The sequence below is a fragment of the Calypte anna genome, chromosome 2 (assembly GCF_003957555.1).
Source record: "Calypte anna isolate BGI_N300 chromosome 2, bCalAnn1_v1.p, whole genome shotgun sequence".
Lineage (NCBI taxonomy): Eukaryota > Metazoa > Chordata > Aves > Apodiformes > Trochilidae > Calypte > Calypte anna.
Window position 1 is genome coordinate 128,161,544 of NC_044245.1, and position 8,899 is coordinate 128,170,442.

The window sequence follows — 8,899 nt, forward strand, 5'->3', positions numbered from 1 at the left end:
CAGTTACTCAGAGGTTAACTGGATTAGATGGTAAGAACGTATCTAAAAGAAACCTTCTTTAGAAATCCTTTCACACAAGATGATACCCCCAGCCTAACAAGTGTTCAGGCAGAAAGCAAGAGTTCATTTTCTTCAGATGTTCTGAGGCATAATGCTAATGAGTTCAAGAGCTTAAGTGTTTCAACAGTCAGATTTTCAAGAGCATCTGTTGACCTTCATTAGGTGGTCTTTTTTTGCTGATGAAAAGTAGATGTGTCCAGCTCTATTACAGGTGTGAGTGGCTTAGCTAACAACTCATTTTGGCTTCTGGCTAGACCTACTATTTAGATTTTTTTTCTCCGAAAGCTGTTAACTGTGTGCAAATTTAATTGTAGTCTGTGTTGTAGGAACTGCTGCCTTAGAAAGCTTTCTGTCAGTGAAGGAAGGGGACCTGCTTGGTCTGCTTGAAAGAGCAGTTGGTTCCTTTTGCTACCTGTTTGCCCCAGTCCAAGTCTCTGCTGTCTCTCCAAATGACAGCTCCAAAATGAACTGGGACACCTGCTTCTGTATATATAAGTATATAGAGTAATTTCCTTCCTTCCCCACCTGACTTGGTTCATACTTGCCTTATCAGGGTTTTGCTCTGGAAGATAAGGTGAATAATGGAGGGCTGAGCCTGCCTCTCCTGTCTGACAGGGATGTGGTGTTATGCTGGGTTGTGTACATAAAGAAGACAACAGAGCTAATTGCTACACTGAGAAAATGAACACGCTCATAAATAAACATTGTCTGGGAGGAAAGACATGGCCTCACAGTGTATTGTGAGCATTCAAAGTGCTGTGGAGCTTACTGCCAGATGCAAAAGGAAAGGCTGCAGAGGGAATAAGTTCCTTAGGTCTGTAGTCTGCTCTGTGGCTTTTCTTCTGAAGCTAAAGTTATTATTAAAAAAACCAAAACAAAGCAACCACTTGGTAATGGTGTAACTCATTGTGTGCATCTGACCTGACCTTTCTTACGTATAACTTGGCATTTTGAGTAGGGATGTCTTAAAAATTTGAAGACCCAACCTGGATTTTACAGAAGAGAGTTCTATAATCTCTTGCAGCTCTGAAAGAGTAGTGTATAAGTGGAGGAATGCATGAAAAAGCCTATTGAATATCATTATCTGTTGACTTCTAATGATGGATGTAGATCCTATCACATGAGGTCTCTGGAAGCAAAGTTACCCTCTGTTATGGGCCTTGCATCCTAGTGTTGTAATGCAATGTAATGAAAGGGGTTTGTTACTTCCCTTAATGGAGTAAATTTGGCAAGTCCAAGAAAACCTCTTCTTTTTGTGAATAAACCCATTCTACTTATTGCAGGAAATACTTCACACTATTCAAACAAGTGCAGGGCAGTTCTCTTGCCTAAAGCAAAGCAATCCCCATGTGCTGAGCAGTGGAAGGTGGTGGCTTTGGGCTTACAGGTGATAATAGCAGCTCTTGAGCAGTGGGTGAGTGCAGTGCTAACACAATCCCTGTCACCCTTTGTTCCAAGGGACAGGAACACTTTGGAAAAGAAAACTGGTTACTGCTGTCACTGGTGAGCATGTACAAGTTGAGGATGAAAAGTGCAATCTTTGATCCTTCACAGCTGTGAATTCTGGAGGCTCCTATGGTGTAGTTTTGGAGACAGGTAACTTCTCTCCATGCTGTCCCAAAACCAGACATGGGGAAGGAGCTATGCCTGATCTGAAATGCCCTGTGCCTGTTGGCTGCTCTACAGAAGTTCCTAAAAGAAATGCTGTCAGCTCTTTTGCTGCCTGGCTGTGCCTCCACAAACCCATCCTGAGCAGGCTGGGTAGCTTGGAGCTGGTGAGGGTGTGTGTGGAGGATCACCCTGAGGTACAGGTGAGTTTGGGTGAAGTTTGCCATTTGTTGGTAGATTGAGTACAGAGTCTGCAGACTGCTGGTAGCAGCAAGCATCAGCACGTCTGGTTCCTGTCGCCTGGCTTTGGTTGGGTAGGTGGGGCTCAGCAGTGAGTACCTGGCACTGAATCTGCTGCCTGAGAAGCTTTTATCTGCAGTTTCTGCCTTGGATCCAGTGCTCTTTGGCAGCACCTGTGTTAAGAGGCTGTTTTGGTTGTGTCAGGAGAGCGTCAGAGGTGTGTGTAGTTGTCCTCCCACCTGTGCAAGCATCAGTGCCTGGCATACAGGTCACAGGTTGCCTGAGGCCAGCTTCTGCCCCTGCTGGTTTTGTGGCTGATGCAATTTGTTAAAGCATGCAGTGACAGCCTGAGCAGGGTTAAAAGGGAGCTGTTGGTCAACAGAACATATGTAACTTGGTTGACAGCAGTAGCAAGGGACCAGCAGTGCTCCACAAGGTCCCTTCTGCTTCTCTATCTGTTGAACCAGATCTACTCCGTTGCTGTAGAAAACTCTGTGCTGTTTTCTCCATCTTGCTGTGCTTATATAAAGTGTGAGGGGGAGGAACATGGTACCTGTCTGCCCCCTGTGTGAAGTCATAGGGTAGCTGGGACTGTCAAGATCTCTGGAGGTTATCTGGTCCAGCTCCCTGCTCAAGCAGGGCCACACAGATCTGGTTGCCCAGGAACACATCTGGGTGGCTTTTGAATATTTCCAAAGATGGAGACTCTACAATCTCCCTGTGCAGCCTGTACCAGTGTTGGGTCACCCTCACAGAGAAAGTGTTTCTTGAAGTTCAGAGGGAACCTCCTGTGTTTGGGTAAGTGCCCGTTGCTTCTGTCTGGTCCTGTCACTGGGCACCAGTGAAAAGAGCCTGGCACCATCCTCTTTGCACCTTTCCTTCAGGTATTTACACACATTGATGATGTCCCTCTTGAGCCTACTGTCCTCCAGGCTGAACATTCCCATCTCTCTCAGCCTTGCCTCATGGGAGACATGTAGTCTCCTAATCATCCTTGTGACCTTTCACTGGATTCTCTCCAGTATGCCCATGTCTCTGTTGTACTGGAGTGCCCAGAACTGGAGCCAGTACTCCAGGTGTGCCATCACTTGTGCTGAGTAGATGGAAGAATTGACTCCTTCCATCAGCTGGCAATATTTTCCCTCATGTAGCTGGAGCTACGGTTCACTTCTTTGCTGCAAGGACATGTTTTTACCTTATGTAAATTGGATCATAAAGTGCTGCTTTATCTTTATAAACTTTTGGTAATTAGATTCTTCGAGTTTTGCTGTCCTCCCACCTGCCCCTCTCTCCTGTGTTCTTCTGTTCCCTGTGCTCTAAATGAGAGAAATAAAAAGTTTAAATTATTACAGTTTTGGAAAAAAATGGAAGAAGAGATTCTAAAAGTTGCTGATATTTTCTTTATGCATACCCAGTGTTTTCACCCAAGGATGTTTCCTCCCTGTTGCCATCCCTTTGCTCTGCCATGCATTCTCACTTGCACTGTGTTTCTTCCTAGGTGGGAGAACTGTTATCCGACCTCTTAAATACTTCCCTGTTTTCTACCAGAAGTGCTGATGTTGGTTTGATTGGCCTTGCCATCAGAGTGCAATAATTAGATTTTCTCTAGCTTGGAGTTCATGTGCCAAACATCTTGGTATAGCCTGCTCCCTTTGGGATGGTTGCATCCCAGATGACACATGGCCCCACTTGTTCATCCACATATGGCTAAAATAGCACATGTGTGGGTGTTAGTACCATGACAGCTTGTGGTAGTGAGAAGAGGACTTTCCTCACCAGAGTGTGTTTTTCCTCAGTGCCTGAAGCAGTTTATGCAGGCAGAGGAATATTCTGCCTGATGCAGTAACCATAACCCTCCTAGCAGGGCTTGCAACACTGCTGGGCTTCCAGGAGCTGGCAGGAGGATGTGGCACTTGGAGCAAGGAACCTCTGAGCAGCAGATAGCACTGGCCTTCTCACCAAGGACTCTCTGACTGCCCTGGAGAAGCAGCGTGTCTTCTGACCTGGGTTGTGGGCAGGGAGGTCAGGGTGCAGCCAGGGAGCAGTGCTTCTCCTGCAGGGCTCTAACATGTACCCCAGCTCTGAGAGGGACAGCCCCACCGCCCTGCTGAGGTAAGCGCTCCTTTGTTGCTTCACTTCCTATAAATGCCTGGACTTGCCTTCTCTAACAAATTTAGATTTAAAAGGACAGATAAGGTGAAGGGGAGTTGAGTCACAGAGCAACAAGTGATTCAGGGCAATGCTAGAAAAGCCCAGGGCAGGGTTTGGAGCCATCGATGTGCTCCTTTCCTCCTGGCTCCCTTTCTTTGCCTGAGCAGTTTCCCCTTCTCATAGATAGGCATCTGGTGACCAGGCCTGACCTCCTGTTTCTTGCAGAAGCAGCACCCTGAGCTAGCTCAGGGTGAGGGAGGACAGTGTCAGGGATATGGGTGCAAATCCATCCTGCCGGTGCAGCAGGAGCATCCTTGACACTGCTGTGACTTCAGGGAAGTTGCAGCAGGCTCCTCTTTGCATTACTCTTGTGCTGCGCAGGCTGCATGACCCATATAACAGTGCTATCTGGACATGAAGAGCTGCATTTCATGGGTATTTGGCTGTGGGGAGAAGGCAGCATATGTACAGTTTGAAGTGAAGTTGTGTTAGTGGCCAAGCAACTGAGGCTGTCATTATGCACAAATAAATCAGAGCAGAATCACATGCATGCTTTGTGTGTAATGGCATGGAGTCAGCTAAACCAGGGTTAAATATTAAAGTAACACTGCAGAAGGGATTTTCCTCTTGTACTTCCGATAGCTGCTTGTGCTGGGTAGTTGCAGAGGCTGTGGAGGTATGGAGAGGGCTTTCTGGGCTGTGCTGGCTGCTAATGGCTGTCAGGGCTTTTTTAGCAGGTGGATGTAAGGTGCAGCTTATGCTCTGCAAAGCTCTAAATGGTCCAAATCCCCAGTGCGTCAGAGCCCGCCTGGTGACATCTGCCTGGTTCAGCCACTGTGTCCCAAGGACGAGCACAGCATGTTCCCAGGGGTGTGACTGGGGTCAAGAGGAGCTTAGTTCAAAGAGCAGCATTCGATACAGGCTTCAAGGAAGCTCTTCAGTGCCTTCAGAGACCCTCCCTAAATCTTTTTCTGTGCTCTACCCAGATTCATTCATCCTCTCTAAGAGGCCTTTGGTTTCCCTTTCCTCTTACAGATGCTGCAGCCCTCTGCATGCTGGCTTGGCATTGTCCATAACTTGAGCTCTGCTTAAGATCTCTGCGTTCCAGGTTTGGAATGGAGCAGTCTGAGATTGTCAGTGCTCTCAGAGTTGCTGTGGCTGGCAGCTGCCAAGCAGGGAGCTCTCCAGAGGACTGGCTGCGGCCATTTTCTGTCCTCTCCTTGTGCCGAGGTGGGGGCTGTGCGGTGCCTCTGCTTCCATGCACTCTGCTGAGGCCAGGGCATGAAGCTCCCTGCAACAGTGAGAGAGGGTGGGTCTTCCAAGCTGGGCAGCAACCACGGAAAAGGGAATGCTTGTATCTAACGTGCAACTGAAGGCTGCTTCCCAAGGGGTTCACAGAGGAGCACCCACGGAAGGAAAATGGCTGCTTTCTGCCTCATGTGCTGCAGTCAAAAGTGGGAAAGGTGTGGAGGGAAGGGCGAGCAGCTTCTGCTCTTTGCCTATAAGCTGGGCAGGGAGGAAAACTGTAGGTTTTAGGTGCTGCCCCGTTGCTTTTGCAATGCAATTAATAGAAGTAACAGTTAAAATTCTTCAAGCAAATCCCTATTCTTGTGGGCCCAACAACTATGAAGACAAATGCACAATTTACTTGAAACCCATAAATATGAGCACCCGCCCTGACAAAATGCTTGGAAGCAAGTGACTGGCAGCTGTCACCTGTCCTGTGGGGCAATTGTTCAGTACCTGGTGCTATCAGAGCAGATGCTGAGCTGTTGGTGAGACCCAGCTGGAGTAACAGCTCCACCAGAACAGGAGGTGGAAGGACAGGCAGTGGTCACTAACACTTAGTAGGCAGCCAAAACTGTGCTTAAAGTAGTGCAGGGTTAATTTTTTTTTTCCCCTCTGTCTCTCAAGTTTCAGCTCTTCACACCTAAGAATCTTAAGGATTGCAATCCCATCTTGGATCTTCTGCTTGCAACGAAGCACTGCTCCAAACTGAGTGCCACTGTTTGGCCAAAAAAATTCCATTTGCAGGTCTGGTTTGCTTAGTCTTACAAATAAAAGTTTCCTTTCCTGGATGGGAAGGACATGGGAGATGGCATCCACCTCCCCTTATGGCCAGAGACAACCTGGGCAGCCCGTGCCAGCACACTTGTTTGGAGGACAGGGCTAAAGAGCAGCCTCAGGAGAGGAGTCAGACTTCAGCAGGCATCTGGCTCTTCACCATCATGTTACCATACCATGGTATGTTGCAGAGCAGCTGCCTTGCCTCTTTTTTTGTGAAGTACAAAACTGGTAGTTGCTTATTTATCTGATGAGCAAAGGGAAGTGCTAAGTGAGCAATCTTTTTGCCTTCAGGCTGTGTGTGTGGGTTTTGTTTTTAAAAGGGAAAGAAGAAAGATCTGAAGATATTTGATCTGCAAGCTAGCTCTGAGCTGGTTGAATATTTACTTCGTTTTATACACAGTTATTAAAAGCCTTATCGTGGAAGAGAATCAGACAGGAGGCTCATGCTTCTAACCAAGTAGACTTCTGGAGGTGAAGAACATCACAGGGAGACGGTGCTGCATGCAGAGAAACCTGCTCATTGCCATAACCTCATTTATGTTGTGTTTTCTGTGGACCAAAGGGCATCTACAGAGTCACTGTACCCTCTGGGGCCTTTCTCCATTGAACACTTCAGCCCTCCTGGTACCTGCCAGAGCTGCTGTTTGTAACATGAAGCTGTTGCTGCATAGGACAATGGGGAAGCTGCATGTGCTTTTGGAACATGTTTCTGTCTGTAGCCAGAGTTCTGCAGGAGTGCTGTGAACAGGCAGCTGTGTGAGCCAGGAGAGATGAGATTCTGGAGGCCCTCTCAGTCAGGGGATTGCCTGATACAGGCCAGCTTTATTTACGAGCCTGTCCTGTCGTGAGGGTGACATCAAGATTCTTATTCACTATCCTCAACTTCAAATTTCCACAGGATTGTTTTGGTTTTTTTTTTTCCGTATCAAGTTATGTTAAAGTCTGAGTTTCAAATGCTGTTCTTGCATGTGTGTGTGCAGTGTAAGAGAGAAGGCTTGCTTTTCTCAAAAAGGTTAAAGCCATTCCTCTTGAGTGTCAAAATAGAAACTGAATGAGAAATCAAGAATGAGAAGAGCCCTTGGAGAAGACAAGCTGGAGCCCATGCATACCGGAACCACTGGCAGTGCTACACATTCATTTTTGGGTTGTGACACAGCACTGTGTTTTCCTAATACCAAGCAAGGCTGGGAGCCTGTCTGCAGGTGAGCAGGATGATGCTGTGATATAACCCAGTGTGAGGGCAGCACCTGCTTCAAGCAGGCTTCCCTCAGCCTGGTGAGGAGCGAGTGACACAGCTCATCAGTAATTTTCTTCCTGACCACATTCTGCCTCTCCTGTGTTCTGTTGTAATTTCTTTTGAGCTGGTACCAGAGCTCAGCTTTTCCCTTCAGCAGGGAAGTCAGGAGGGTTAATTTGCTCTGGCAGCCCAGAGTGGAGGAACCCTCTTGCTGGCCATTAGCATGGCAGCTGGCTGCAGAGGGCAATGAAAGCCGTGCTGCAAGCTCGATAGATTTGATGTACTCCACCTCCCTGGAGTAACATGAAGCACATCAAAATGTCAGGTTTCATTATGCAGTAAGTGGTATGGGAGGAAAACTGAAACAGAACCCTAAAAGCACCCAATCTCAAGGAGAGGTAAGGAGCTATCTGTTGCAAAAACTTGGCTTACAGGAGAGGCTGGTAGGGGTGAAGTGTCTCCAGAGTTTAGAGCAGAAACTGAGGAGAGGGTGGTAGAAAATTGTCAGTGCTTTTGGTTTCTGTAGCCTTCCAGACTATAAAACTTCCCTTCTCAGACCCCAGCATAGTGCCTCCCCTAGCCTTGCCCTGTGCAGCTAAGAGAGAAAATTGGACTTTAGATGAAAACTGTGCCTGAGAAAGGGGAGAGATGCCTACATATAATTAACGTGAAATTATCTGCATCTTGGAGGAAGAATATGAGTCTGCATTAGTGTGTGATAAACCATCTCCACCCAGTTCAAAACCTACAAGTCACTTTTTAAATTTGCTTTCAGGTTTTGTTTTTGTTTTGTTAGTTTGTTTTGTTTGTTTTAATAAGGTCATGTTCTCTGATGATGTGGTGAAGCATGTAGGGAACCAAAATACAAATTCTAACATCGAGGCCTGCCTTAGCCTCCTCATTAGGTGAGCGATTGCTGATGAAAGACAACCTGGTGCTTGGCTAAATACCAAATAAACTTGCAGCACCTCTCTGAGAGTCCACAGCTTGTTTTGTACAGCTGCTTGGCCATGTTTTGAGCAAAATAACTGCTTGAGGCCAGGGGGCAGCCATCCTTTCAAGAAGCAAAGCTACATGAGTGTTGTAATGCCTGATCACTCCTCTGCCTGGTTACCATCTTCCTAAAGGCACAAGGAGTACTGACTAAGGAAAACCGATCTGGATCACAGAAACAAACAAACAAACCACCTTTTTTCACAGATCTTCTTCCAAAATGCTGGAGACCAAGGAATTGGCACTGCTCCTAATAGCAGCTCTTCCAGGACAGTCCTTATGTGCTCCCCAGGGGTGGTGGCTCCTCATCCAACTGCACATGGGGAGGTTCTGAGCTTACTGCTTGGTCCATACAGCTGTGGGGCTCTTTTAATTTTGAGCCCATGGCTGGACACCCAAAATGGTCACCATCATCAGCAGTGAGCCATACTGGAGGGACCAAGACTTGCTTTTCTCCTATGACAGCCAGAAGCACTTGTCAGCAAATAGGACCGTTTCTGTGGGGGAGGAGAGACAGACCTAACTTAGCCCTGGCTTTTCCCA